We start from the raw sequence: 8812 nt of genomic DNA, 5'->3' as shown, positions 1-8812 counted from the left end.
CGCCGCCGAAGGTCGCGGCCTCGCGCTCTGGCAGCCGGTGGTCGTCTCGGGCTCCCCCGCCCGGGGTCCGCGGCCTTCGGGCTCCCTCGCTTCGGGTGCGGCATGGAGGACCTCTGCACCCGTGCCCTGGGCGAGGGACTCTGTGGTCGCTTGTCAGGCTACTTTGCTTCGCACTTCTGGGTTGGGGCAGTGGGTGACACCAACCATCCCGGCAGCATCACTTTGGCTGTGTTGCCTGGAAACCCAGGCCACCGGTGGGGGAGCGAGGCGCAGGACGGGGGCCCCTCCAGGCTCGGCGAGTCAGCTGGTTCCTTGTAGTGGCGAGGAAGTCGCCGCAGACACCGGGACACGCAGCCCGCGGCTTCCCGGAGAGCCTGGCTTTCTTCCCGTTGAGGTGCCTTCAGGGCTGCGTCGAGAGCATTTGGGGACAGTGAGGAGGGCACTCAGAGTGAACGGGATAGAAATGGCCTTTTAGCTACAAGTAAGGGACCTTGGCATAAGGAAAGAGAGAGCAGGTCTTTCCTGTGGGGGATTCCTGTCCACACCCGCCTGTAGAGAGGCTTCCAGAAGACGGGTGTGGGGCACGTCCAGACTTCTGGAGAAGGGGTGGAGATGGGGAGTCACAGAGCTCTCCCCCTTTCTCTCTCTTTTTTTTTTTTTTAGTTGGAGTCTCACTCTCCCCCAGGCTGGAGGGCAGTGACATGCTCACAGCCACGGCAGCGCTGGGCTCAGGCCATCCTCCCACCTCAGTCTTCCAAGTAGTTGGAACTACACACAGGCGCACCCTATGGCCAGCTCATTTTTTGATTTATTTTAGAGATGAGGTCTCACCAGCTTGCCCAGGTTGGTCTCAAACCCATGGGCTCAGGCAGTGCCCTCACCTCGGCCTCCCAAAGTGCTGGGATTACAGGCTTTCGCCACTGTGCCCCGCCTCAGAGAGCTCTTAATGACAGCACTAAGTCTCGATTGTGTTGAGGGTGGGCCTCCCCCCTGGAAAAGCTAAACTTCTGGGATGAAGACTTGTTGCAACAACCTGTCCTGCCCAGAGTCAAGTAACCACTGACTCTGAACTGTTTCCAGAAAGCTGTAGCCTGACAGTGCTTCTTCTGACTCACCTTGTTTTTGCACATTGACTTATTCACTTAAGCCGTGACTTCTTGTGCCTGTCCTCTTCCTGGGTTGGGCTCACAGAAACACATTCAAGGTCCTGGTGTCACCGAGAATCCTGACTTTGCAGGAATGTTGAACCAAAAGCAATTTCCTTCCTAGACTTCCTTCCTTCCACTTCCTTGTGGACTCAGCCTGGTGGGAACACCTTAGTCCAGGCTCACAGAGCAGCCATCGGGCTGGACACCACCTTGAGAGGTCATAAGCTGCGCCCCCTCACCGACACCCACAATTTCATAGATGAGAAAATAAGTCCAATCAAGTCAACTCACCTCTAAACTTTCTATTGTGAAAAAGTTCAAATGTAGAGATACATCGAAAGAACAGTGCGTCAACTTTCTTCACTGAAAAAACAAGGACATATTCATACATAACCATGGTGACACTATCACTTCTAACAAAATAGAAACGCTCTCCTAATAGCATCGAATACTCAGCCTACAGTTAATCTCCCGACTATTCAGGTTTGTTGCTCTGAAGGTGTAAGGCACTGTCACTGTGTCTGAGGGGCGAGTGTGCTGAACTCCATCTGGAGTAGTGAAAAGGTCAGGGTCACAGAGGATTCTCACAGTCAATAACTAATCAAGGTAATGGGTGCCATTCATTTATGAATTCCTGGCCTGAGAGCTGTCTGACTCAAGGTGTCCAGTGTACATGTGTTAATAAATACATGAGCGACCTGATGGTGTGCAAAGGGTACAAAGTAAGGAATTCCACCCCACGGGTGTCCAAGGAGTGATGGGGGCTGAGGCTTGAAGGGTGGGTGATGAGAGGCATGTGGGCAGGGTGACACTATCCGGTGTCGCTGTCAGGAAGGGCAAAGGCACAGAGGGACAGGATGGCACACGGGCAGTCCTGGAGGAAAATGGTGGACACCAGTCTGGCGGTCTCACTGGAGCCGATCCACCCAGCTCTGAATGGTGTGGTGGTGTTGCTTTCATAGTGGACAGCCAGCAGAAATGGGGAAGTGACCTGTTCAGTTGTAGACCTGAGAGGACCACTCCAGGATGGCACCGGGCTGGGCTGGGCTGGCAGGGCGTGAGGGGCTCTTCGGTGATCGAAGCAAAAGATGCCAAGGGTGAGACCTGGACACTGACTATGGGGAATTAGAGACCACGTCTGGGATGTGGTGAGGAAGGCAGGTAGAGAGGACCCTGGAATTCTGATTTTGGGAGACTGGAGGGCAACAATGTTCTGAGATGAGAAACACGGAGGGGCAGCGAGTTGGTGGTGAACCCTGGGCCTGGGTACCACTCATGCGGAGAGGCAGCGGAAGAATCTCTTGGTCCTGGGGTCCACGTGGCAGAGAGGCGGGGCAGACTTGGTGTGCGGGCTCGTTCTCATGGAGGTCTGCGGGCTAGGAGGAAGGGCTGGCTAGCGATTTCCCTGCTGCCAGGTGGGAATCTTGATGCTATGCTCTAGGGGGTGTGTGGAGAGGAAGAAGCAGGCAGAGGCATACCGGGCTCAAAAGAGTTTGCTGCAAACCCAGCAGAGGCTGAGAAGATGGGTGAGTCATGCCTGGCCTGTGGGGAGGAGGCCTTTCCTCCACCGGTCCATCTTCGTCCCTTCATTTGGTCTGTCTCTATCCAGCTACCACTCTATTCCAGAACAGCCATGATTAGAAACTCAACTTCTTATATTTAATTCATCAAACATGAGTTGCCATGGTGCCTGTCAGGCGGCGGACAGTGCGCTCCACCTGGCACCCACACCCTCGGGGTGGAACCTCAGGGTTCCTTCTTATACCTTCCTATACCTCTGGGCGTGTCTGTGGGGTGACGTGGCAGTGGGCTCGGCTTCTGCTTCCAAGCGGGCCACCTCCTTCCTTCCCAGAGTCTCAGCATGTGATCAGTACCACACGTGCTTTGGGGCACAGAGGCTGGGTTTCCTAGCCCGGCTCTGCTTCCCCTGACTGGGTGACCTCAGGTGGGTCTCTTAACCTGCCCAAGCCTCAGATCCTCACATAAGAGGGCAACAGACTTTCTGTATCAGAGGATGTGTGAGGCTCAAATCCCAGAAGGGAAGGGCTGGCCAGGTCCAGTCGCCAGCACAGAGTGCACCATCCATACAAGTGAAACAGACGATGACAATGACAGTGACGGGCAGCTCCACTTCCACTCCTAGCCAAGAGTGTGTACCTGAAACAGAAACTGATTCTCACTTACAGGAACACATTGTGAATGTAGATGCTTAAAGCTCAAGGAAACTTCGGCGACCGTCTCAACCAGTGTCTGTATTTTTTTGTAACGGAGTGGATGGAACAATGAACCCTGAGTCTGAACCCCGGCCTCACTACTTTCGAGTTCTGTGACTGTGGGTGAGTTTTCTTTTCTTTTCTGGACTTTGACCTTATTGCTAATATTCCCTGTTGATTCTCATTCCTTACCAGCTCTCAGTGGGTTGTAGTGAGGGTTAAGTGAGGTAATGCTTTTGAAATACACTATGAGCCGGGCTCGGTGGCTCAGCCTGTAATCTCGCGCCTTTGGGAGGCTGAGGTGAGTGGATTGCCTGAGCCCGTGGGTTCGAGACCAGCCTGGGCAGGCGAGACCTCATCTCTACAATAAATCAAAAAATTAGCCGGGCGTGGTAGCGCGCGCCTGTAATTCTGGCTACTCGGAAAGCTGAGGAGGAAGGATCGCCGGAGCCCAGTAGGTTGAGGCTGCGGTGGCCGGGATCGGCCACTGCACTCCAATCTGGGCGACAGAGTGAGACTCCAACTCAAAAAAAAAAAAAAAAAAAAGAAATACACTATGGACAGTCAAGCACTAACAAATGTTGGACCTTATTATGGTATTGATAAGGAAATCAAGCCCTGGAAGGGATGAATTCAAGTATTATTGAGCTTATGACTAGGACATTGTCAGCAGAACTGTCAGTAAGGCCAACAATAAGTGTTCCTGTTTCTATGTTGCCTCCCAGCAAGACCTACTCTGAAAAAATTCTATATGTGTACTCATACTAAGGTGTAAATCATTGCCACCTCCACTTAGCAAACATGTTCTGATTATCACGCAAGTTATTTTCTACTTTGGCTCATTCTCAGTCCTTCTCAACCCAACCCTGTGCTCTAGGAGCTGGCCTTGGGGATTGCTCCTTGCCCATTGGCTCCCAGTTGCTTTCATTGATGGCAGACTTTTTAAAAAATTAAAGACAGGCTGAGCACAGTGGTTCATGCCTGTAATCCCAGCACTTTGGGAGGCAGAGGTGAGAGGATTGCTTGAGCCCAGGGAGGCGAGAACTGCCTAGGCCTGACTAATTTTTTTATTTATGGTAGAGATGAGGTGTCACCAAGTTGCCCAGGCTGATCTCGAACCCTGGATTCAGGCAATCCTCTCACCTCCACCTTCCAAAGTGCTGGGATTATAGACGTGAACCACTGCACCCAATCTGCAGTGGTTCTTAACCTTTTAGGGTCAGGATTCCTTAAACCTCTGATGAGAGTTATAACACCTTTCTCCAAAGTGATTCATATAGCCCACCCACATTTTGCTCACACTCTGAGGGTCCCATCCCCCACACAGGGAAGCCCGCTCCGCTGGGAGGCACTGTTTACCCCGGCAGACACCTCTGGCCCGCCCCGGGTAAGTACTCCCACTGCAAACACCAGAGACTTCCCCACTGCTAGTATCCACACTTGTTTTGGTTGTTGCCATTGCTAGGCCTGGATGTTTATTTTTCTTCCAAATGCAGGAACAAAGGTGACGTTCTTTTCTGCTGACTTCCACTTGAGTTTTTCTCTTCAAAGATCATGCCCAGAGGAGCCTGTGTTTTGGAGCTGACTCCAGACCTGTCCCAGCTGGGCAGAAGGGCAGAGCCCTAAATCTGCTTTATGCAATGAGTGTGCCAGGGTTGACGACGGCATGACGTGGACACCAGCCTGGGCTTTGCAGAAAGTGTTCTGATCTTCTAGAAAGGTTTTAACAAAATATTAACCCTGGCTGGGCTCGGTGGCTCAGCCTGTCATCCCAGCACGTTGGGAGGTCGAGGCGAGTTGATTGTCTGAGCCTGCGGGTTCAAGAACTGCCTGGGTAACTTGACAAGACTTCATCTCTACAATAAATAAAATATTAACTGGGTGTGGTAGTACACAACTGTAGTTCTGGCTACTTGGAAGGCTGAGGCGGAAGGATCACCTGAGCCCAGCAGATCGAGGCTGCAGTGATCGTGAGCATGCTACTGCACTCCAGCCTGGGTGACAGTGAGACTCTGACTCAAAAAAAAATTTCTTAGCTTGTGGACCATACAAAGAACAGTTCACAGCCCACGGTTTGCTGACCTCTGGCTTATACTATTAAGAATCTAGGTAAAGGCCGGGTGCGGTGGTTCAAGCCTGTAATCCCAGCACTTTGGGAGGCCAAGGCAAGAGGATTGCCTGAGCCTGTGGGTTTGAGACCAGCGTGGACAACATGGTGAGACCTCGTCTCTACAATAAATCAAAAAATTAGTTGGGCATGGTAGCACGTGCCCGTAGTTCCAGCTACTTGGAAGGCTGATATGGAAGGATCGCCTGACCCCAGCAGGTCGAGGCTGCGGTGGCCATGAGTGTGCCACTGTGACAGAGTGAGACTCCAACTCAAACAAAAAAACAACATAAGAAGATCCACAGTGCTGAAATCCTGTGACTGTACTCTGTCCATGTCTGTGCTTCCTTGGGGTACAATACCAAGAAGTGGAATTGTTGGATTTCAGGGGAACATTGGCTGGATCTTGCCTGGATTCTTATTCCTTCCATGTATGCCACCTTTCCCTGTGGACCATTTTGTGTTGATCATAAGAGCTTGGCTGGAAGATCTCTCTGCAGTGCTCTTCTCCCTACTTCCTGTTAAATCAGCATCATACTACTAATAATTTAATAGCTTTCACTGGTGCTTGTCTTCAAAACTTAATTTTTCAAAGAATATAGAAACAATCGGCTGGGTGCAGTGACTCACTCTTGTAATCCTAGCACTTTGGGAGGCGAGGCAAGAGGACTGCCTGAGCTCAGGAGTTCGAGACCAGCCTGGGCAACATGGTGAGACGTCATCTCTACAATAAATCAAAAAATTAGCCAGGCATGGTGGTGCATGCCTGTAGTCCCAGCTACTTGGGATGTTGAGGCAGATGGATGGCCTGAGCCCAGCTGGTCGAGGTCTGCAGTGACTGTGATCGTACCACTGCACTCTGGTTTGGGTGACAGAATGAGACTTCGACTCAAAAAACAAAACAAAAACATAAAGCAAAAACAAAAAAAGTCTCCAGAAATGAGCAGCTCTTGAGAAACAGCCTTGAGAAAATGTCCAAATTCACTAATGATCAAAGGAAAATAAATGGAAGTGGCTCTTGGCTGCCACTGTTTGCCTATCCTTCAGTAAAGTTTTTTTAAATTATTATTTATTTACTTATTTTGAGTTGGAGTTTTACTCTGTTGCCCAGGCTGGAGTGCAGTGGCACTCTCATGGCCACCACAGACTCCACCTGCGGGGCTCAGGCGACTCTTCTGCCTCAGTCTTCCAAGTAGCTGGAATTACAGGCATGTGCTACCACGCCTGGCTAATTATTTGATTTATTGTAAAGATGAGGTCTTGCCAAATTGCCCAGGCTGCTCTCAAGTTCAGGCAATCCTCTCACCTTGGCCTCCCAAAGTGCTGGAATTATAGGCGTGAGCCACCATGCCTGGCCAGTAATTTTTAAAAATTTATTTGTTTAAAGCAGGATTTTTTGAGAGGATAGAAAAGCTCTCACAGTGGGAGGGGACCCCAGAGGGTTGCCCTGTTTATTTTTTGAGTTGGAGTCTCACCTTGTTGCCCAGGCAGAAGAGCAGTGGCACACTCGTGGCCACCGCAGTCTCAACCTGCTGGACTTTGGCGATCCTTCGGCCTCAGCCTTCCAAGTAACTAAGATTTTGTAAAAGAATCCACCAATGGTGAGGGTGCAGTAAATCGGATTTGTGCTCTTATTACTGTGGGAGTATAAATTGTTCCACCTCTTTAGAAAGTAAATTGATAACTATGTATCACAAACATGAAGAAATGATCATCACCACCTTTGCTCCATCAATTTCATTTCAGAAAATCTATCCTGACAACTAGGGACACCGCTCATACGTGTTTTGTCCTCTCAACGCATGAATGGCAGGAAGGAAGGCTGAGTGGAGGTTGTGGCCTCGTAGAGGCTCTCAGTTGCTGACCTCGCAGTTGCTCCTTACACCCGAGGCTCAGGCCTTGTCCTTTTCTGTCTCCAGCCTTGAAGTCCTGCCTCCACTTTGGCTCAGTGGAAGTGCCCCTTCTTTGACCCTGTCCGATGAGGGCGGCCCTGCTCAGTCCTGCCTCTTCCTTGGTGTGACTCCATGTACCAGAGGTCCACGAAGAGCCCAGCAACCCAGGCCCAGGGTTGCCACCGTCGCGCATTCACGTCATGGGCAGCAGTTTCCAGGGTGGACCCTCCCTTCTCAGGTAGGGCAGGCCAAGCTCTGACTGCAACCTGGGGAATAAAAAGAACTTGTTTGAAAAGGGCGAGGTTTTGGCATTTCAGGGGATTTATGTCAGAGCAGTAAATGGAGCATGTGTTTTAAGCTATTACGCTTTGCAATCTAATAAGCATATTCGCCACATGTCAAATCTGGATTCAATGGTCAAAATTCAGGAAAAAGGGGAAATTTTGTAAAAAAGAAATTGTGTCAATGCAGCCTGAAGATTTTCTCCTTTGTTAATATGTAACACCCAAGTTTGGCCCAGAGGTAGACATTTCCTACCTTCCCTTTATGATTAAAGTCAATTTATGATGATAGGATCTCAAGGATCATGCAGATAGATAATTGTTAAAGGAGACAGAATAATTCAAAAAACCCACTAATAAAAGTTGTCTGCAGATTGCATTCATTACTGTTTACTATGTTCAATAATTCCTTGCTTTTTTGGTTTTTTTTTTTGAGTTCGAGTCTCACTCCGTCACCCAGGTTGGAGTGCAGTGGCATACTCATGGCCACCCCAGCATCGACCTTCTGGGCCCCAGCAATCCTTCTGCCTCAGCCTTCCAAGTAGCTGAAACTGCAGTCGTGCACTACCACGCCCGGCTAATTTTTTGATTTATTGTAGAGAGGAGGTCTCGCCAAGTTGCCCGGACTGGGCTCAGACCCACAGGCTCAGGCAATCCACTCGCCTTGGCCTCCCAAAGTACTGGGATGACAGGCTGAGCCACTGAGCCCAGCCAATTCCTTGTTTTTTTTAAGAAAGGAATCCTAATTATTGTCTTCCTGAGCTCCTGTACTTTTTCTAGTACATCTGTTATTTCTGATACTCATATGGAATCTGATGGGTAGATCCATAAACATTACCAAAGATAGAGAGAAAGAACAAGAAAAGAAAGAATAAAGTTTACCACTTCTTGTACGTTAACTTAAAACCCAATCATATAGTAGTTTCTCTTTGGAAGGATAGAATTCAATAAGACCTTGTAAAAAACTTTTAGGCACTGCTTATAATGTCTCAGGTGAATCCCTTAGAATGAGCTGGAATACTTTGTACCTTTAAACATACGTATGCATGCATGTAACATGTGTACACATGCATAACACACATGTGTACACATGTAACACACACTCCCACACTCACAGGCTTCAACCAGAATCTCAGTGTGGAGCTTGTCTTTTTTAAGTTGCTCAGAAAAC

This window comes from Carlito syrichta, unplaced genomic scaffold, assembly GCF_000164805.1.
Source record: "Carlito syrichta isolate Samal-C Ts95f unplaced genomic scaffold, Tarsius_syrichta-2.0.1 Scaffold215300, whole genome shotgun sequence".
In the NCBI taxonomy this organism is placed as follows: Eukaryota; Metazoa; Chordata; class Mammalia; order Primates; family Tarsiidae; genus Carlito; species Carlito syrichta.
Note: the sequence above shows the minus strand (reverse complement) of the source record.